This window comes from Rhinatrema bivittatum, chromosome 2, assembly GCF_901001135.1.
Source record: "Rhinatrema bivittatum chromosome 2, aRhiBiv1.1, whole genome shotgun sequence".
Lineage (NCBI taxonomy): Eukaryota > Metazoa > Chordata > Amphibia > Gymnophiona > Rhinatrematidae > Rhinatrema > Rhinatrema bivittatum.
Window position 1 is genome coordinate 332024515 of NC_042616.1, and position 20302 is coordinate 332044816.

At 42.1% G+C, this 20302-nt stretch overlaps 1 protein-coding gene across 5 annotated transcripts in view; it reads left to right on the forward strand.

Moving 5' to 3' along the window:
- PDE1C (phosphodiesterase 1C) overlaps positions 1-20302 on the forward strand; it is a 1569255-nt gene that overhangs the window by 529864 nt on the left and 1019089 nt on the right. The gene's annotated exons all lie outside the window — the stretch shown is intronic.

Consider the following 20302-nt stretch of genomic DNA (forward strand, 5'->3'; position numbering starts at 1 on the left):
AGAGCTGGGAATCCTGGATATATGGAGAATTCTCCATCTGTGGGAAAGAGATTATACCCTTTTCTCCAATCCACATCAAATCTATTCTAGATTGGATTATATCTTTATTTCAGAACATCTGTTCTCAAATGTTGATAAAGCTTCTATTGGGGATATCTCTATTTCTGACTATGCTCCTATTTTTTTTTGCTTTAAAACTAGGGACAGCTGAAAAATGGAATAATATGTAGTGCATAAATCCAGGAGGACAAAACAGGAATATATGCCAAATGTCCTTTAGCGTATTTATTATAGTGGAGACGTATTTTAAAAAATGCCCGACTCAGCTGAGTTTCGCCACTCCTCTAGTGGCTGCCTCAGGGGCTATAGTAAAGTGACATAACATACATAAAATTAAAAAAGACATACATAACTTAAAAAATCAATTATATAAAATATTAATACACAAACAAGTAAAAGAACATTTAAATTGGTGACATGAAACAACATATAAAAGAGATCAAGAGCTAAAACAAATTCATGTGTCTAAAATGTGGTAAGTATAAAGCCTATATACGTCGTGGGGTGAGTTATTAGGTCGAGGTCTTGTAAATTATTAAATAGAAAATTTTTTAAAAATTAGTGAAAAAATACATATAAAGTGTATGTTAATGAATTAATTCTTCATTTGAATTGCTTTAAAAAAAGAATTGGAATTAAACAGAGAATTACCTTTGATTATTGAGTTTGGACCTAATGTGGTCTTAAACCAATCTTACTTGTTCTACATAAGTTCTCAGTAAAACATCCTCAATTGGGGCATATCTGTAGGTTACACACAAAATATATTAAATTAAAAGTTGCTTAAGTTTTGTTACTGTGTTCTCAAAAAGAGGCACCAACCAATGAGTAGAAAAGTCAGGGTCACACTATAAGATGTTAACACTAAAAATAAAACATAAATTACTGCAATAGTAAGAGTGTTTTATTCAAATAATTTGCACCATCGCCCGAGCATAGACCACTATTTACAGAGTACTATTTGGTCCCATACATGGACGCTCTACCTGGGTAACATCAAGCTAGGTTGAGAGAACATTGAACAAATCTCATCTTTGGGTGAGTTTCCTCACTCCGAAGGTCATCAAATCTTCACAAGAGAGCACTGTTCTGTTTGTACGTCTCACTTTGAATGTCAAAGTAGCCCCTAACCCCTACACTAATACCTAAACCTCACCTCGAGTGACTAGGTGGGCCTCCCATAGAGATATAAATACTTATCTAGTGTGACAGCATTATGGCTAGGTTCTCTCTCTCAGCTTAAAACTACTAAAAACAGTGGGGTAGATTTTTTAAAAAAGCGCGATCGCATACTTTTGTTTGCGCAGCAGGCGCAAACAAAAGTACGCTGGATTTTATAAGATACGCGCATAGCCGTGCGTATCCTCTAAAATCCTGGATCGGCGCGCACAAGGCTGCCGAATTTGGGCAGCCTGCGCGCGCCGAGCCACGCAGCCTGCCTCCGTTCCCTCCAAGGCCGCTCCGAAATCGGAGCGGCCTCGGAGGGAACTTCCTTTCGCCCTCCCCTCACCTTCCCCTCCCTTCCCCTACCTAACCCACCTCCCCGGCCCTATCTAAACCCCCCCCTTACCTTTGTTCCTAGATTTACGCCTGCGAGAAGCAGACGTAAATCTACTAGCGCCAGCGGACTGCTGGCACGCCGGGTTGCGCGAACAAATCTACGCCCGCGCATAACTTTAAAAATCTACCCCGTAGGGCTTTTAAAATCTGGCCCTTATTTAATATATTATGTTTATCAAGTACTCCTACCCAGGGATTTTTTTCACAGCTTATCATTCATCCATTATTTATTGGAACCATACAGTAAGAGGACTTGCAGTGTTTTGTGTCTTGCCATTAATGAAACATAGAAATCGAAAATGACAAGAGATAAGAACTGCAAGTCTCCCAATCTAGTCTGAACATTTTTAATGCAGTACCACAGAGCCAATCTGATTGCTGACTTTTCCCAGACATCCCTGTATCCAGGATCTTCTGTGCTTATCACATTTTGGTCCCTATCACCTCCAGTGGGAAACAATTAGATGTTTACTCCTGAGTCTGCCCCCTTAAATGTTCAAATCATGAATTATTGTTCTAGAACTTGCTTTCCACTGGAATATGCTTGTGACTTGTGAATTGTATATTGCTTTTAAGTTTTTGAATGTCTCTATTAGATCCTCCTTTCTCTCTGCCTTTCTGGGGTATACATATTAAGGTCCTTGTCTCATTTCATAGAGCTTATAAGCAGACATGTTGTTAAGTACTTAAAAAAAAAACCTCAGTGCATGGACCCATAGGACTCAAATCTATATGGTCTCCCCCTGAAATGTTTATAATTAAATTCAACAAACACGATCCTGCAATGACACAGGATACTATTGGGGGTCAATATTCAGTGGCATTTATTTAGACGGACAGCTCACAAGTTATCCAGCTAAATGCCAACCTTCCAATATTTCCCCTACTTATCTGTCTAAAGTTTAGCCAGATAACTCATTACATAGGTGGCATCCTGGGGTGGAGTTAAGTTAGCTGGATACGTTATCTGATTAACTTGACATTTGGAACCGATAACTTATCCGGCTAACTCTAGTCAAGCTGTAGCGTAGTCATAATGATAGCTGGATACATTTGTCTAGGTTATTTTAAGATAGTCAGCTATATTCAATAGTGCAGCTGCACCACTGAATATCCTTCCAAATTCAGCAGGATAAGTTCATGCGGCTAACTTTGCAATCAGCCAATGACTGAATATTACCCCCTTATTTTACTGAGATCTTGCTGACCTTATGGAGACAATTTAAGAAATCAGCACCAAAGATACTGGAAGAGCCTAATGGATATACACTGTACTAGCTTATTCTTCCATTAGTGATATGCTGCCAATTTCTTATCAAGGGGATCTTACCAGTTCTGTTCCACTTGGTGAGGCACTTCTTGTTTTCAGTACAGTATTTAGCCCTCCTTCCATCTCTCCATATAACACAAAAATACATTTTACATAGACCATATAATAACTTAATATTCAAATTGACATTACAATCATGGGATGGATTCTGTGCAGTTTCTGAAACCTTTTACTGGATCAGCATTCAAATTATCTAAAAATAGTGTACATGAGCTTTTGAAACCATAGAGGTCCTTTCTTCAGATATTTCATCAGACATTATTCACATCTACAGAAGGGAACTATGTGGTCTCAATATAGCTCATATATAAAATTTGTGGTAATACTTGCATTGATCCAATAAAAACCATCTCAGCTTGCAGAGAATCCAGTTTGCTTTAGGAGCAATTCAACTACTAGATCACTGTGTTAAATATTCTAGTCACTAGACTTAAAATAAAATGCTTTATCTGTCTTTGTTATCATCATCACAATAATTTAAACATTTATTTCTTACACACCATAGCACCAAAAGGCATCCAAAGCATGATACAGCATAAATAACATAACACCAAACCCCCATCCAAAAACACCCTCCTATATCAGGGTTAACTAGGTGGAGTTTCTTTTGCATTGGTCTCTGTCTCTTTTTCCTGATATCCTAATATGAACTTTCATGAAATGGACAGAATACAATTTTTAAAAATAAAAATCCTATTTCTTTTCCTAACAACTTTTCTAGGGTCTCTTTTTCATTTTACTGTTTTGTCTATCTTTCCTGTCTTCATCACTTCCTTCCCTCCCTGACATCTATCTTTCCTTCATTACTCTCTTCTCTGTTCTAAATCTTTCCTTTTCATCATCACTTCACTCTCTTTATCCGTATGCTTAGATATCATCCCTCCTTCTCCCTCACTCCTATTCTTCATCTTTTACCTTTCAGTTCTCCCTATCCCAATGTTTTATTTTCTCCAACTCTCCCCTCTATTGCTACTCTCATCCTCCATATCTACCTCTTTGTGTTATCCCCCTCCACCCCCCCCCCCCATCAATCTTCTGTTATCTGGCTCCCTGTTCCCTCAACAGCCACCTGTCTCTCACAGAACTCCCTATCATCACCACATTGACATTCTCGATATCTCTCAAACATGTTATTTTACTCACCTCCTCTCACAGTCTCCCATCCCTCCAATTTGTCTCTCACTCACGCCATCATCTCTGTTCTGACTCCCTTACCCACAATTATCCCCTTTCATACTTTCCCCCTTCAACCTCTTTCTGATTCATTGTCAACCATAGTCATCCCCTTGCATTTTCTTCCTCCCCCCCCCCCCCCCCAACTAATCTCCTCTCTGGCTCTCTATCATATTACTCCCTCCTCACTCCTCTTGGCTCTCACATTCCATCTGCCTCCTTCATCACTCCTATTTCCTTCTCCCAGTCTCTGGATCTGGCTCTCTTTTTCTCTCTCCACCCTCTCCACCTCCATCACTCCCCCCCCTCTGCCTCATTCCCTTCCTATCTATGGCTCTCTTTATCCTCTACCTCTGGCTGTCTCTTCCATTCCATTACCACCAGTTCTTTTGCAACCTCTCCCCGTCTATAATGGCCGGGAGTGGTAGAAGGCCACCAGGTGGAGATATTTCTCTTTGCAATTCCCACACAAAAAAACTACATATATATAGCAATATTGGTAAAGCAGAATTAATTTTGATTTCACTACTGTAAATATATAATGAAACTAAACAAAGTTAACATTATGCAATGAGAATTAAAACAAAAAACATATAACAATAATAAGGTTTTGTGAAACAGTTGCACAGAAAGGGGTATCTACTATAATCTAGTTAGAGACAGAATTTCAAAGCACTTGTGGTCTGTCTGAGGGCTGGACAGCTTACCTGAGTCCTGCTTGGCTAAGTTTAAAAAGTATAAATTAATATAACTTTAGTCTATATTTTTCCTAATATATATTGGGCCGGATTTTCAAAAGGTTATGGGCTAGATTTTAAAAGCCCTGCGCGGATAAATCCTGCTGGATTTACGCGCGCAGGGCACTCGTGCGCCGGCGCACCTATTTTGCACAGGCCGCCGGTGCGCGCGAAGCCCCAGGACACGCGTAAGTCCCGGGGCTTCGTAAAAGGGCTGGGAGGAGCGTGTCCAGGGGTGTGTAGGCAGTCCGGGGGCGTGTCTTAGGGCGTGCCCGGGGGGTCAGGGGGCGGTCCGGGGTGGTTCCGGGGGCATGGCGATGGTTCGGGGGGCGGGCCGGGAGGGCAGTCCTGAGTCCCCCGGCACTGCGGCCTGTGCCAGGGGATGCCGAGGCGGCAAGCAGGCGAAACTTGCACAACAAAAGGTAGGGGGGGATTTAGGTAGGGCTGGGGGGTGGGGTAAATAGGGGAAGAGAGGGGAAGGTGGGGGGATGCGGAAAGAAAGTTCCCTCCGAGGCCGCTCCGATTTCGGAGCGGTCTCGGAGGGCTCGGCGCAAGCAGGCTGTCGATTTCGCGCCGGTTTCGCAAACAAAAGTATGCGCACGCGTACTTATTTAAGATCTACCTCTATATGACTATATGACCTCTATAAGACTTCAGAACGATCATCCAAGCAGTCATTTTTTCGAAACTAGACTATTGCAATTCCCTATTGCTAGGTCTACCATCATCATACTCCAAACCCCTACAGATGGTTCAAAATTCAGCAGCCCGAATCTTGACAGGCGCAAGGAAAAGAGACCACATATCCCCCGTCCTGAAAGAGCTTCACTGGTTACCAGTCTACTTCCGCATCATGTACAAAGCCATAACCATCACCTACAAAACTATACATCAACTTACCACTCTCGATCTTCAATTCCCTCTCCAAACACATAATTCTACCAGACCTACTAGAGATGCTTATAGAGGCTCCCTCCAAGTTCCCCCAGCGAAAACGACCAGACACATCACCATAAGAGATCGCGCCACCTCCACAGCTGGCCCTCTTTTGTGGAATTCCATTCCTACAGACCTCAGACAGGAGCCCTGCCTCCCAACTTTTAGGAAAAAACTTAAGACTTGGTTATTCAAACAAGCATTTCCGGACACAACCCAATGACACATTCCAATGACTCCTAAAACACCACTCTTCTTGTATATAACATTTATTCTGTATACTATATTTAAATTGTATATTGTTTAACCATCTCTTTTCTCTCCTCTCTTCTTCCTTCTCCAAGTTCGGCTACCCTTGTTAAATGTAACTGTACTTTCGGACACCACAGTTCTAGTTTTTGTTTATAATGCACTCCTGTTCGATGTAAACCAGCAAGATATGTTTTCATGATTGCCGGTATATAAAAACTCTAAATAAATAAAATAAAATAAATAAATAAAATAAATATGCGTAAATCCGGAGGATTTATGTGCGAAACCTGTCTTACGCACGCCAGGCCTATCTTAAAAAGGCCCGGCGATGCATGTAAGTCCCGGGGTTCTACAAAAGGGGCGGTCTGAGGGTGGGGTGGGGGCGGTCTGGGGGCGGAGTGGGCACAGGGTCAGAGGATCGTTTGTTGGCAGAGGCAGACGCAAAAGATAAGACAAAGGACAGGGGGTTAGAGTAGGGCTAAGGGGGTGAAAGGTTAGAGGAAGGGGTGGGAAGGTCAGGTTAGGGGGAAGGGAAGTTCCCTTCCAGGCCGCTTCACCTGGGAGAGAACGGGGGAAGGCAGCACGGTTTGGCTCGCGCAAGGTGCATAATTGTGCACCCCCTTGTGCGCGCCGACCCTGGATTTTATAACTTGCGTGTACCTGCGTGCACCGGTAGCGCACGCACATCTAGGCCACGCGCTTCTTTTAAAATCTACCCCATTGCCTTTATCTCTGCTGTATTTTCACTGATAATCTCAACTGTTAAAAGCCCTCCCTCCCTCTCGTCTAGCCACCTACCCCAGAGCTTGCTTTTCTAATATAGTCTTGCTGGGGTAGATAATGGTTGTAATTGATACAAGATAATTTGCTAATTATTTATCAGATTAAAGAAGTTTTCTATCAAATAAAATGAACAAAATGATTATTATTCAATGTAACAACTGTGGTGCCTTCATCTTGAAGCAAACCATCTGGAGGCTTAGAGCTTGCCCCATTTGTTCACAACTTTCATCAATGAAAAACGAGTTGACTCACCCTAAAGCTGAATTAGCTACAATAAAAAAGAAATTAGCAACCACCAAGGAAGCCTCACTCATTTTACAGCATTAGGAATCTTTCCCCCACTACCATAGAATATTCAAAAACCCAGAAAAAAGTGGTTTACAGTTCGCTCAACTAGGATAAAACCTGTGACCCGAAGACACCCATTCTTTACAATTGTGCAACCTGGATGCCCTCCCCCACTTGCAAAGACCATCTACATCCCAAGAATAAATGAATTACTGTGGGCTCTAGTAGGATAAGACCTGTGATGCAGAGACACCCACTCTCTCAAGTGACACAAGTATAAAATGCCTTTTCTGTATTGGAAAATGAAGAAGTTAAGAACATAAGAAAATGCCATACTGGGTCAGACCAAGGGTCCATCAAGCCCAGCATCCTGTTTCCAGCAGTGGCCAATCCAGGCCATAAGAACCTGGCAAGTACCCAAAAACTAAGTCTATTCCATGTTACTGTTGCTAGTAATAGCAGTGGCTATTTTCTAAGTCAACTTATTTAACAGCAGGTAATGGACTTCTCCAAGAACTTATCCAATCCTTTTTTAAACACAGCTATACTAACTGCACTAACCACATCCTCTGGCAACAAATTACAGAATTTAATTGTGCGTTGAGTGAAAAAGAACTTTCTCCGATTAGTTTTAAATGTGCCCCTTGCTAACTTCACGGAGTGCCGCCTAGTCTTTCTATTATCTGAAAGAGTAAATAACCGATTCACATCTACCATTCTAGACTTCTCATGATTTTAAACACCTCTATCATATCCCGCCTCAGCCGTCTCTTCTTCAAGCTGAAAAGTCCTAACCTCTTTAGTTTTTCCTCATAGGGGAGCTGTTCCATTCCCCTTATCATTTTGGTTGGCCTTCTCTGTACCTTTTCAATCGTGATTATATCTTTTTTGAGATGCGGCGAACAGAATTATATGCAGTATTCAAGGTGCGGTCTCACCATGGAGCAATACAGCGGCATTATGATATTTTTCGTTTTATTCATCATTCCCTTTCTAATAATTCCCAACATTCTGTTTGCTTTTTTGAATGCTGCAGCACACTGAACTGACGATTTCAATGTGTTATCCACTATGAGGCCTAGATCTCTTTCTTGGGTGGTAGCACCTAATATGGAACCTAACATTCGGGCCGATTCAGTAAAAGTCGAGGGAGAGCGGAAGAGCGCCCGCTCTCCTGTGCGCCTGATTCAGGGGGGAAGAACATGCAAATTAGGGCCCGTGGTAAAAAGAGGCTTGGGACACTAGCACGTCCCTAGCGCCTCCTTTTTGACAATAGCGGTGGCTGTCAGCGGGTTTGACAGCTGACGCTCAATTTTTCCGGCGTCTGTTCTTGAGCCCGCTGACAACCACAGGTTCAGAAAATGGACACCAGCTAAACTGAGCATCTGTCTTGCGACCTGCGGGCCGCCGGCTGATTTAAATTTTTTTTTTTAAATTTTTGATTTTTTTAAAATTTTGGGGCCTCCAACTTAATATCGCTATGATATTAAGTCAGAGGGTGTACAGAAAAGCAGTTTTTTCTGCTTTTCTGTACACTTCCCCGGTGCCAGCAGAAATTAGTGCCTGCCTTTGGGCAGGCGTTACTTTCTGTATCGCGCGGGAATAACTAATAGGGTGATCAATATGCCATCAATATGTCATATGTCCAATGAACATTGGAATAGAAACAAATAAATAGAAAAACAAATAAATAAATTTGCATGTTATGGGCGCTTTTAGTTTCGGGGGGGGGGGGGGGTGTTTGGCTGCGCGTTTTCGACGCGCTATTACCCCTTACTGAATAAGGGGTAAAGCTAGCGCGTCGAAAACGCACGTCAAAACCCGGGCTAACAGTGCGCTCCACCGGAGCGCACTGTACTGTACCGACCTGTACCGACCTGTACCGACCTGTTTGTGTAACTATAGCATGGGTTATTTTTCCCTATATGCATCACCTTGCACCAATCCACATTAAATTTCATCTGCCATTTCGATGCCCAATTTTCCAGTCTCACAAGGTCTTCCTGCAATTTATCACAATCTGCTTGTGATTTAACTACTCTGAACAATTTTGTATCATATGAAAATTTGATTACCTCATTCTTCATATTTCTCTTCAGATCATTTATAAATATATTGAAAAGTTAGGGTCTCAATACAGATTCCTGAGGCACTCCACTGCCCACACCCTTCCACTGAGAAAATTGTCCATTTAATCCTACTCTCTGTTTCCTGTTTTTTAGCCAGTTTGTAATCCATGAATGGACATCGCCACCTATCCCATGACTTTTTACTCATTTATTTATTTACTTTATTTATTTGAAGAGTTTTATATACCGTCATTCGGAAACGTTAAAATAACGCCATCATAACAGTTTACAAAATAGGTTATAGGGAAATTGGGGGTTAACAATGGTTGTAAAGTACAAACTGTTATTAGGCTTAGGAAATAACATAAGTAATGATTAAGTTCAGTTTAGTTCTTTCTTATTTAAGAAAAGCATAGATGTGATGAATTTCAATTAGTTACGAGGTTGTGTTGGAGGACGGCGATGTTTATATGATCCTTTGGGTGGATTGGTATGCTTTGTTGAACAACCAAGTTTTTAATTCTTTTTTAAAGGTTTTTAGGTTTTCTTGAATTCTTAGCTTAGTCGGGAGGGAGTTCCATAGTTTTGGGCTGCCAGTTAAGTGGTAGTCATTCAGTGCACTAAATATTCAGGCAGTTCCAACTTGGCCGGCTAAATCAAAACTTGACTGGCTAAGTGACACTGAATAGCTACCTCCGAATATATAGTGTTTTTATATTTATGTGCTGGGAAATCCATGGATGCTTATTTATTTATTTATTTATTTATAACTTTTTTATATACCGAGGTTCAATTAACAAGATTAATTATCACTTTGGTTTACATTACAACCAGCAAAAAATAACAGAGACAAAGTCTTGTTTTACAATGAACAGGGTAGAAGTAACTTGGATTAAAACAATGAACAGTGTAGAAGTAACCTAGATAAACATAAAATGGGTGAAGCAAGTATAGAGAATTGGGTCTGTATAACTTGGGTGAAAAGCAGGGAAATTAAATAGGGGAGGACTATGAAGGCCTCAAGTTGGATAGTGTACTCATGATGTGGATAAGAACCAAGGCTGAAGTGAGTAGTTATGGGAAGACTTGTTCGAATAACAAAGTCTTAAGTCTCTTCTTAAAGGTGATTGGACATCGTTCCAGCCTCAGTTCAGGAGGGAGCAGGTTCCATTGCTTGGGGCCCGAGGCGGATATAGCTCTCTTACTGAGGGAGGTCTTGATGGAGGGTGCTTGAAGAGTGCCTCTCTGGGCCAGTCTAATTGGACGGACCGAGGTGTGGAGTTGCAAAGGTATTGTAAAATCCAGAGGAGTAATGTTGTGTATGGCTTTGTGAGTGACTGTTAAAAGTTTATGAAGGATTCTAAACTTAATTGGTAGCCAATGTAGATTCTTTAAAATTGGAGTTATATGGTCCCTCTTGTTGGATTTTGTGAGGATCCTGGCCGTAGCGTTCTGTAGTAGCTGGAGAGGTTTGAGTGAAATATCAGGCAGGCCGTGAAGGAGTGAATTACAATAGTCAATTTTGGAGAATATGATGACTTGTAAGACTGACCTAAAATCATGGAAATGGAGGAGGGGTCTTAGGCGTTTTAGAACTTGGAGTTTAAAATAACATTCCTTTACTGTGTTGTTGATGAAGCCTGTGAAGGTCATTTGGCTGTCTATGATTACCCCGAGGTGTCTTACCTTGGGTGAGAAAGTAGGGGACATTGACTGTTGAACGTTATTTAGTGGTACGCTGCCATCTTGTGTGATTAGGATGTATTCTGTTTTGTCGGTGTTGAGTAGCAAATTAAGCTTTAAGAGGAGGTTGTTGATGTGGATGAGACAAGCATTCCAATGGAGAAGGGTTTTTTGCAGTGAGTCGGTGATCGGTATCAGGATTTGGACATCGTCTGCATAAAGGTAATATGTAAGTTTCAGATCGGAGAGTAGATTGCAAAGGGGGAGAAGATAGATATTGAATAGTGTCGGGGATAAAGATGAACCTTGAGGAACTCCTAGGGAAGAGATGAAAGGGGGAGGATTCTTTGCTGTTAATCTTGACTTTGTATTGCCTATTTTGAAGGAAGGACTTGAACCAGTTTAGTGCGGTATTTTTGATTCCAATCTCTGCTAGCCTGTCCATGAGACACTGATGGTTCACTGTGTTGAATGCAGCCGATAAATCTAGGAGGATGAGAAGACAGGGCCGTTTCTTTTCCAGGTTCATGCTGGAACTAGTACTATGCTGGTACTAGTTGTATAAATCTCTCAATTTAGGAAAATTTATCATCTTGTCATCTTGCTGACAGCCATCCACACCTAATTGTGTGGATGGCTGTCAGCAAAGCATTGTTATATGCATCAGAGTCTTCACAGATGTTGAATTTATGAGGTTAGAGAGGAGGTGTTTATCATGTTCTTGGACACTCCCCAATGGGAAGTGTCTTGCAGCGAGAATGATGTAACAAAACTCATGAGCCTACTTTAGCTTGTGTTCTTTTCTCCTACCCTGTCCTAAGAGTTTGCTGAGACTCAAGGGAGGAGCTCTTGGGCACCCAGATCCATGGGGATACTTTGATAAAGTTGATTTTCATTCAAGTGTCTACAGTGTCTTGAGAAGCAAAGTTGCTGGCTAGCGTCAGGAATAAGGACTGCCAAGCAAATGGCACTACTGCAGGTTTGCTATTGAAAGGATTGTCAACAGAGACTCATCTAAAGATTATCCAGTGTGTCCTACTGAAGGAGAAGATCTTTACCACAGTTACCATGATGGGGAAAGTCCCAAAGAGGGAGTATCCTTACCAGAGTACCACATGCAGGGGGTTTAGAGGGAATAATTCTTTTTGATCTGCAGATTCAATGTCTGTACCATTGACTGTGAATTCTGTGAACCGTGTAATCATTTCTGATTTTCATATGGTTTTGCACTTGCATCACTTGTACGATGTGCCAACTTGTCTTGTTGTTTCAAGCTTCCCAGTGAAAAGGATTTATTTTAGATGACCTCAGACTTGGAGTACAGCATGTGCTGCAGCAGTCAAAAAAGCAGTAAAAAAGCAGTCAAAAAAGCAAATAGAATGTTAGGAATTATTAGGAAGGGAATGTTTAATAGAACGGAAAATGTCATAATGCCTCTGTATTGCTCCATGGTGAGACCGCACCTTGAATATTGTGTACAATTCTGGTCGCCGCATCTCAAAAAAGATATAGTTGCGATGGAGAAAGTACAGAGAAGGGCAACCAAAATGATAAAGGGGATGAAACAGCTCCCCTATGAGGAAAGGCTGAAGAGGTTAGGGCTGTTCAGCTTGGAGAAGAGACGGCTGAGGGGGGATATGATAGAGGTCTTTAAGATCATGAGAGATCTTGAACGAGTAGATAGGGGGCATTCCATGAAGTTAGCAAGTAGCACATTTAAGACTAATCGGAGAAAATTATTTTTCACTCAACGCACAATAAAGCTCTGGAATTTGTTTCCAGAGGAGGTTGTTAGTGCAGATAGTGTAGCTGGGTTCAAAAAAGGTTTGGATAAGTTCTTGGAGGAGACGTCCATTAATGGCTATTAATCAATTATACTTAGGGAATAGCCACTGCTATTAATTTCATCAGTAGCATGGGTTCTTCTTAGTGTTTGGGTAATTGCCAGGTTCTTGTGGCCTGGTTTTGGCCTCTGTTGGAAACAGGATGCTGGGCTTGATAGACCCTTGGTCAGACCCAGCATGGCAATTTCTTATGTTCTTATGAACTTTTTCCTGGATTAGGACTTTGCCACTTGATCTCCTGAGCCTAAGGGCCTTGAAAGCTTTACCTCCCTCACCCCCATCAGGAAATAATCTGGGAGCACAAGTCACAGCTTGGCCCCATCACTCCCACAGGAGTGTCTGCACCTGACGAGAGGATGTCGCAGGGGATACATGTGTTAAAAGAAGGGTTTTCTATTTGCTTTTTGGCCCAGCAAGTTCCTTTTGCTCCTTTGGGCTTCCTGCTCACTCAGAACTGGCCTCTATTGGGCAATGGTGTCCTAAGCCTGCATTCACAACAAGCCAAAAGTTTAATTCCTATTATCATATCCCCCTCTCAACTCTCAACTCAAGAGCCATAAACTACACCTTCCTTGGGATAAATCCCTCCTCCCTTAAGTGATTATTATAATTAACCAATGCATCAGATATCAAGTCTTTGGATCCTCCGACCTAGTGTAGTAACTCAAGGTAATTTTCTATCGCTTTCCTTACTTTCCAAGTTACTTTATGTCCCTGTTTTATTGTAACTGCTATTTCTTCTTATATCACATGTTAATGTTCTAAGTTTTTCTCCTCTTGTCACACCCTGTTAATTGTAAACCGACATGATGCGACTCCCATCGCGAATGCCGGTATATAAAAAATTAAAATTAAAAAAAAAAAAAAAAGGTGCCAAATAGAATTTGGTATCTGACAGTTTTATTATTTTGTGATTCATCAGCTGAATGATTTCATTACATATAGCAGATAAGGGATAGCAGGCATAGATGAGGCAACATCTACCATAGATAGGATTTACCACAGTATTGTTGTACAATTAAAAAGATTATATACGCCTGCAGGTTTTTTCTTCAGGATGGCAGCTTCCTTCTGTTTTTTGGGTCTTTCTGCTTGATAGGAACCGACTCTTATATGGAATCTGGAACTATGAATCTTCAAGCATAGCTACCTGGAGTTTTCACCCCTTTTAACTGTCCTCATCTAGTTGTAAGAAACCATTCAATCTGAATCCCCAAAAATGGCAAGTGATGCTAAAGTGCCTCTTGGAGAATATTGTGTTCTTTGTAAAATGACACTTTTCTTTGTGATGAACAAACTTGGCTGTTGGAGATGTCAATTGGGTGTTTCTTGGTACACTAGAGCTTATCGGCAACTACATTTTGGTAACAGAGCAGCAGCTTGGTAACATGATAAAATATCAATGGCTAAGGGAGCGCATGTCATGGGGATTCAGATTGAGTTTTTTGGGTGAAGTGTGCCAAAAGGATTCTGAATAATTTTAAATATAGTAACAAGTACAGTATATGCAGCTTATTATTATGGAATGACAGCAGGTGGTCCACATGACATCTTGCACACCAAACAACTGGTTTTTGTATTGTGTTACATAGTAGAGAAAGATAAGAGGTAGAAAGTTTTTTTTGTTTTTTTTTTTTAAGATCAGTTTTTGAAAATAGTGGACTGTGAGAAGAAAACGGAAGGGATATTGCTGAAGTTACTTGTTAGATTCCAGCTAGATTCCAGCTGAAGTTTACATAGATCTGTAGAAATGCAGGAGTCAAGAATGTGATAATTATTCAAACATGATGAGAAGCCTCCAAGGGGAGGGGGTTCAAGCTGTTTTCCTGGCAAAGAATGCTAAGCATTGCACTCTTCATGTAATGTTCAATCTCTGCAGGTCTTCCAGCCCCTCGGGATGTGGCTATGGAAACGCTGTCATGTCCTGCAAAAAAGGACTCTCAGTGCTAACTAGCCAAAACAAGAGGGGCCTGTTAGCATGGGGAACGTCTTCTCCTATTCAGACTCAAAGAGGGCATCCAGGCCCCCCTCCACCCACCAACAGAAATTGGGCCTCTATGACCTCTCCCCTCCGCACTCCTCGAAACACAAAGATGGGTCTCTGGGGCTTCTGAACACCATTCCCCTGGAATATAAATAAACTCTCTGAGTTCTCTCTCTCCCCCAGTCTCCAAATGGGTCTCTAAGCCCATAAATCCCCCATCTAACCACAAAAGCCCACTCTTTAGAAGAAGGCCCCTGAATCTTCAACAGCTGGAGTGAGTCAGTTTCTCTTCTGCCAGCAGTGACACTTTTGGTATGTGAATGTCATATATATGATTTATTGCATAAGGAGCCCAAACATTTTTCTCTGGATTGTGATCTGCTAAATACCCATTCAATTTTGTCTAAAAACATGCAAATTTGGGATCTTATTCAGTCTTGTCATCCACAGCTATTATTTATTACTGAGACATAGTTGAAAGGCAGGAGACAAGCCTGTCCAACAGACTATTCTTTATTTTACAGATGTAGGAAGCATAGAACAGGAAGAGGGGTGGCTCATATCTTTCATGACTCAATTAAATATAAGGAAAGTGAACTGGATTGTGGCATTAGTAGTCAATGCCTAGTTATTTACTCAGGCATTTGATGATTCACAAAGATACTTGAGTGAGTCAAGGTAGACGTTTAGATGCTCAGTTCTTTAGTTTGGCAAGGTCCTTCTGCAGTTCCTTGCAGTCTGCTTGTGATTTAACAACTCTGAATATTTTTGAGTCATCTGCAAAATTTGATCGCCTTGTTCACTGCTATCTTTTCCAGATCAATGATAATTAATGATTAATTTAAACAGCACAGGTCCGAAAATAGTTCCTTGAGACACTCCACTATTTACTTCCTTCCATTGGGAAAACTATTTACCGATAGTCTTACTTTCTATTTCCAGTATCCACAGTAAGACCACCTCCTATCTCATGATATTTTCATTTTTTGAGGGGTTTTATCAGACACCTTTGGAAAATCCAAATACATTATATTGATTACCTCACCTTTGTCCACACACTTGTGCACACCTTCAAACTTCCATTTGTTAAATCCATGATAGCTCTTTCTCATTAAACCTTGTTTATCCATAAGTTTAGTAATTTTGTTCTTAGAAATGACTTCCACCATTATACCCAGCACTGATGTCAGGCTCACTCGTCTGCAGTTAATGGGGGTCATTCCTGGAGTCCTTTTGGAAAATTTGCATTATTTTGGCTATATTCCAGTGACCTCAGGTTAAGAGAAAGACTGGAGTGATTAGTGACAGATAACCAGTAGCAGGTCTGCTGTTAAAAATCTATGGTGAATACCATCAGGTCCTAGCAATTTGCTACTATTTAGATTGTCAATTTGCTCTAGCACCTCTTCAAGGTTCACTTGGATTTGTTTCAATTCCTATGAATCATAGCCTACAGAGACTGCTGCCAGTCCCCAACATTAAAGACTGAAGAATTCGTTTTGCTTTTTCTGCTATGGCCTTATCCTCCTTCAGTACCACTTATACTCTCTGGTCATCTAACAGCCAACTGATTCCCTTGCAGGTTTCCTGTTTTTAATGTACTTGAGAAAGCTTTTATTATTAGGATTGCAGTCTTTATATTTTCTTATGGCTATCTATTATCATGCATATAAACTATCTCTGTGCAAAATGTTCCCATCAAATGAAATTGTGGCAATCTTTTGACATGCAAATTTGTAAGAGAATACAGCACATGTTGGAAACTTTCTTTGCAAACTGAACAGAAATGTTAAAAGCTGGAAATGATGTTGCTAGGAGAAATGATTTTATTTAGTCTGCACTCTTATCAGTTTAAATATGTAAAGAAAAAATTCCATTAAAGTTCAGATACAAAAGTTGACAATTTGAATCCATCATACTTTTTGAGCACTATTACTGTAATACTGTATCCTTCTGGGGAAGCAAATAGTGGTGACTACCCTGGGCCCCACCCTTTCGAGGCCCGCAAACCGCCATGATAGCCCCATTCCCAAAACTATAATTTCAGTGTTCCATGGTCCCGCTGTGGTTGATTTGCCCTAGATTCCTCACCCTTCTAAGGCCAGGCCTACTGTAAGCAAAATTCCTCCGTGTACGTCTAGGGTGCCAGGAGTTAAAAACCTTTACCAATCTGTGACATTCTGGGGTATATTGTGAGTTGCCAGGACAACTCTGAGTTGGATCTGTTATTTCGGGTGGCACTGCAATTAGTTGCTGTGGCAACCAATAGTATATCTATCAGATGTCCGTGACTTTCTGGCACTGCATTTGTTGTTCAGCATGAAAAAAAAACAGTACCAGTACTAAAGTCTAGGAATGGACTGGAAATTTCAGGCATTTTAGCTATTCTGAAATACTTTTATTGCTTTAATCACCACATATTACCAGGAAATAATTCCAGATTACTATAGATTTGTATGGTGGTGATAGGCCAGAATCTGATGCGGTATCAAATAGACCTAATTGAGAAAAAAATTATCAATGCCATTCACAACATGGGCAATATTCTTTGGCAATGTATATTGATAACTGATTTTGACAGTGGAATATACAAAACATGATTACAAATAAAGAAAAATACAGCTGGAAAGTGATGGCAACCCAGCCTTATGGACTGTCAATGCTGGTGTTCCCTCTCCAGCCCTGGTGCTGGAGCTTCATCTAAAAGGTTGGGTTTTCAGGATATCTGCATTGTATGTGCATGAATTATATTTGTATATCTACCTTATAAATGGCCTGTGACCGACGGCCCGCAAATGCGCAGTAGAGCACAGCTCTACTGCGCATGTGCGGGCAAGGATGTCGATCAGAAAAAAAAAATGGCGGTGGGGCCGCAGGAGCGGGAGGAGAAGCAGCGGCGCTGCGCGCGCGCGCGGTGCCGCTGCTTCTCCTCCCCAGATCTGCCGGCAGATCTCGGGGGGGGGGGGGGTGTCACTCCCGCGCCCCCCCCACCGAGATCTGCCGGCAGATCTCGGGGGGGGGTGTCACTCCCGCGCCCCCCCCCCGAGATCTGCCGGCAGGAGCGGGAGGAGAAGTAGCGGCACCGCGCGCCGGCGCGGTGCCGCTACTTCTCCTCCCCAGATCTGCCGGCAGATCTCGGGGGGGTCACTGCCGCGCGCGCGCGGGAGTGACCCCCCGAGATCTGCCGGCAGGAGCGGGAGGAGTTATGGAGCCGGGTGAGGGTTGCGGGAAGTCGCGCTTACGGCGCCGGGAGGAAATGGAGGTGGGTGAAGGGAGGGAGGGAGGGAGAGGGGGACTGAGTGAGTGGGAGGGAGAGGGGGACTGAGTGAGTGGGAGGGAGGGAGGGAGAGGGGGACTGAGTGAGTGGGAGGGAGGGAGAGGGGGGACTGAGTGGGAGGGAGTGAGGGAGAGGGGGGACTGAGTGAGAGGAGAGGGAGGGTGGAGAGGAGTGGGTGGGGGAGGGGGGTGGTGAAGAGTGAGGGGAGAGAGAATGAGGGGGAGGGGAGAGAGAATGAGGGGGAGGTGAGAGACAGAGGGATGTAGCCCGTTTTAACGGGCTTTACGGCTTGTTATATTATAAATGCCAAATGTGTGCAGGAGCAGGTTGTGAAACATTGGATTAGGAGATGCTAATCTAACCTGTGGATTAGCATGAATTTTATTACTAATACTATGAAATGCCCAGCGCCAAAGGAACAGGAGCCGAACCTGCAAATCTTGCTACATTGCAGCAGAAAAAAATGAAAGGGCCTTTTGAAAGCAGGAGTACTAAGAAAACATTTTTGTGTAGGTTAATCTTTGCATTCTATTTCTTTTTCTTTAAGTTGTGATAGGGACATGTATTTACATTTTGCAAGCTCTTCCTCCTTTCCCATACCCTCCATTCCAAAACGCAGTAAATCAGAGGCATTAACAGAATTCCACGCAGGTGTGTCATTGAGGTTTGCGTGAGCCACAAATAACCGAAGTTTGAACTTAGAGAAGGAGAATTTTAAGCAGTGGAACAGAGAAGTCAAGGTAATAGGTGCACCCCTGTTATTACTAAAAAAAAAAAAAAAGGAAACCCAGCTAAAAGAGAAATCAAAGAGAGCCAAGAAACAGGCAAGATGGCAATGTTTTGAAGAATCTAGTAAGCACTGCTGCTTTAATTGCTTTTAAAATCTAGTAATAATATCTGCTTGCTCTACAACAGCTCTGTCTTTTGGGCTCAACTGCAGACTATAGGGAATCTAGAAATATCAGGATGATGATCTTTAACTTCACTACTGTGCCTCTCCTCTGCATGTACTAATTATAAGGTGAGTCAGCAGTTTATTAATTTATTAGGGCAAAAAAAGATTGGTGCCTGGGTACCCAGAGGCAGAGTGTTTGAGAAGAAGATTAAACAGCCATAGCTTTATAGACTTTGCTATCCATAGTTATACTATCAGATATATTAAGCAGGTATAGTTATATGCATTACAGCCACAGAATCAATACTGGGACAGAGCTAGCACGCCCTATTAGGCAAACTAGGCAGTTGCCTCGGGCGCCAACTGTTAGGGGGTGCTGAAGAGCAGCCATGTGGAGCCACGAGCGGAGCCTATCCTGCTCATAGCAAAGAGAAGTAGAGATTCGGCGGGCTACGAGCAGGGCCCATCCTGCTCTCAGCCCAGAGAAGCGTACACTCGGCGGGCATAAATGAGATAGGAGTTGGGGCCAAGACCGGGGGGTGTGTGTGTGTGTTTGTGTGTCACGACCGGGGGGGGCGGTGGGAGTGGGCGCAAGGCAGATGTTTTGCCAAAATTTCCTAATAACCTTGCACCGGCCCTGTACTGGGAGCAAATATACCTCGCAACCAGAGAAATATCTTCAGAATAAGAACATAAGAAGTTCCATCCTGAGTCAGACCAAAGGTCCATCGAGCCCAGCATCCTGCCTCCAACAGTGGCCAGCCCGGGACTCTAGGAAGTACCCGGCAGATCCCATAGATTCATTTCTTGTTGTTCAATCCCAGGGATAAATGGTGGCTTTTCCAAGTCTTCCTGGCTAATAATTGTTTATGGATTTTTCTTCTAGGAATTTTCCTAAACCTGTTTTAAACCCAGTTATGTTAAATGCCTTGACCACATCTTCTGGCAATAAATTCCACGTCTTAATTGTACACCGAGTGAAAAAAACACTGGAGTCAATCCAGCTAACTTGACTCCTCCCCAATCTACCCATTCCCTGCTCCTAAATTATCCAGCTAAAAACTTAGCCAGATAAGACACTTATCTGGCTAAGTGGTGCCCGCTAACCAGCTGGATATTCAGCGGTGCCACTTAGCAGGATTAATCTGACTTAACTAGCTAAGTTTTTTTTTTTTTTTTTTTTAATATTGGGCTCATGTTCTCTAATTCGTTTCAGTCTGCTACTTGTTAGTTTCAGGGAGTGTTCCCTAGTCTTAGTGCTATTTGAAAAGGTAAATAACTATTCCCTAATTATTTGTTCCACCTTACTCATGATTTTATAAATCTCTTTCATATCCCCTCTCAGTTGTTCTATATTTCTATGAGAAGGTGATGGTGTACTTGAATTTGAGAGCTATTCCTGCATCCTATAATGTAATAAGAATTGCCAAA